We start from the raw sequence: 2,707 nt of genomic DNA on the forward strand, positions 1-2,707 counted from the left end.
ACACACACACACAAACATATATTTACCTCTAGGAAGGGAGAATGGAAATTAATAAAGTGGGGGAGAGAGATAATGAAAAATAATAGTAAGAGAGAGTGTGCAAGATAGGTATTAAAAAAAATCAATGTAAGAAAAAGAGGGGAATAAATAACAATTAGGATATGTTATAGAGAGAGAGAGAGAGAGAGAGAGAGAGAGAGAGAGAGAGAGAGAGAGAGAGAGAGAGAGAGAAAGCAAGCAAAGCACACATATTAGGAGAGAGTGAGCAAGATATAAATCAAAGATATGTAAGAGAGAGAGAGAGGTTTGTATGATATCTTATGAAAAGCTAAGAAAAAAAGCTCATTCATTTAACCAAGCAGGTTTATTTGACTCAATTCATGAATGTATCATGTTTAAGAGGTCACTCTGCATCCTTAGTGTAGATTGAATATTTATGTTGTATATTGAAACAATCGTTGCAAGGTTCCTGTTTATGTCTGGTGTACCCCTACTATCCACAAGTGTCCTCCCCCCATCTCGCCATAGGGATATGGAGAATCACCATCACCCAGTGATGGTGGTGTTATGTATATGAAACAGGGTATTCAAATATATAATGATCAATTAGGAGGCCAAAGCCCCACAGGAAGTGATGCAATAAGTAAGTGACTCAGGGGTCAAGGACAGTAATAAGTGTGGTATAGACCTGGGGTCTCTTTTATTTCAGAGAGGGTCTCAAAGGACACAATTCTACATTTTTTGGCTCCTGCCCTCCAGGAAGTGACTCACAAAGCCTCAGCAAATGCTTCATCTCATGGTCTCAACCAGCGGCTCGCTGGCCAGATTTTGAGGTGAAGTTCCCCCCAGACCTACACCCTACCCATCCAACCAGCATATCTGAGAACCAGGCGTCTGTTTCATTAGAAAAAAAAGTTATGAGCAAGAGCAAAATGCAAGTGAACTTATTTTGATCATGGTGAAGGGGCACGGTGTGACCCCACACTCGGTAAAACATGTCCACAGCTGTGTTTACCCGCCTTAAGGCACGAATTTCGGTCTCCGTCCCACCGGAAATGGGGAACTAGAAACGCTGCTGTTTAATGCCTATTTACTCAACAGTCGGAGGCAGAGTAAATGAGCGAAAGAAAGGGGCTTTTCCCGCCCTTTCGGAATGGAGATGCCAAAATCCATAGAAACAATCCCCAAGTGTTTTTTGACATCTTCGTATGACCTCTCAGGGAGGGATTCCATAAATTCTAGTTGGGCTGGAACCACCAAATTCATATAACACAACCCCATGACTTTAGCTCATTCTGAAGTGTACCAGTCCCCAAGACAACTCTCCTATTCCGTCACTTCTGATTGGGCTAGACCCTATAGTCACCTTACATATGACTTTAGTAGTTTAATGCCCTCATTCATATAAAAGCGGTCACTTACACCGGGCCCAACCATATAAATTGCGACCAGACCGGGAACCCTGGCTGTCACGCATGGGCCGCGGTTACTTGGCTTTGGACAAACACACACACACTAGGGGAACATACACACACACTAGGTGAAAACACACACACAAACACAAGCAAACACACACACACACACACACACACACACACACACACACACACACACACACACACACACACACACACACACACACAGAGAGAGAGAGCATATAAGACACTTTTCCATCTTCTTCCACACTAATAATGTGTAATAGTTATTAGTTAATAATGTATTATTTCATCCTTTAGAAATTAACGATTTCTGAAGATTACACAACTTTTACCCTGGTTCTAGTTTTAAGGTGATACACCTTCATCTAGGTTTTTGTAATTTACACTTTACACAGAACTCATAAAATCGTTTCAGAGGTTGTTCAGAATATCTGTATTAAATACAGGATAAATGCATGGAAACGGAAACTTGGGGCAGGGGGATTCAGAACCAAAATGTAGCTCATAGTTTAAAATTTATTGGTGAAATAAAATATATTTGAACAGAATACTGCCTAACCCGATTATATTCCCTCAAATCCCGAAAGACTATCATGAGAAACTAACTAAACATCATATCACCGAACAAAGATTATGACAATAGAAGGCACACGTTGCCAATGTTCCTTGGCTCTGCAGTCCTTTGGACTTGGCGCAGTGTTCACTCGTGTTGCCCGACATTCGTAGGAAGAGAGAGAGAGAGAGGGAGAGAGAGAGAGAGAGAGAGAGAGAGAGAGAGAGAGAGAGAGAGAGAGAGAGAGAGAGAGAGAGAGAGAGAGAGAGAGAGAGAGAGAGAGAGAGAGAGAGAGAGAGAGAGAGAGAGAGAGTGAGTGAGTGAGTGAGTGATGAAAATGTATCTGAGAGAGAGATAAGCCCTATCCCTAAAAACGCAAACAGAATCTAGTTAATTAACGCTTGTGCATGATTCTTGTATTTAAGTCTTGATCTGCAATTCTCCTTTTAGGTCTTTATAAGTAGGGTAATAACATTAACATTGGTCAGCCTTTTCACAATGGTGGCCTTTTCAAAATAAATAAATGTGAAGAAATATAAAACAAAACGCTAATGGAGCCCAGCTCACCCACGGTGCCCACCAAGGTCCGACTGGGCCCTCAGGGTTCGTTATGCTAGCGGCTAGAAGAGGCTACGCTAGCAAGCTAGAAGAGGCTATCGCTAGCGGCTAGAAGAGGCTACGCTAGTGAGCTAGAAGAGGCTACGCTAGCGGCTAG

The sequence above is a fragment of the Gadus macrocephalus genome, chromosome 10, assembly GCF_031168955.1.
Source record: "Gadus macrocephalus chromosome 10, ASM3116895v1".
Lineage (NCBI taxonomy): Eukaryota > Metazoa > Chordata > Actinopteri > Gadiformes > Gadidae > Gadus > Gadus macrocephalus.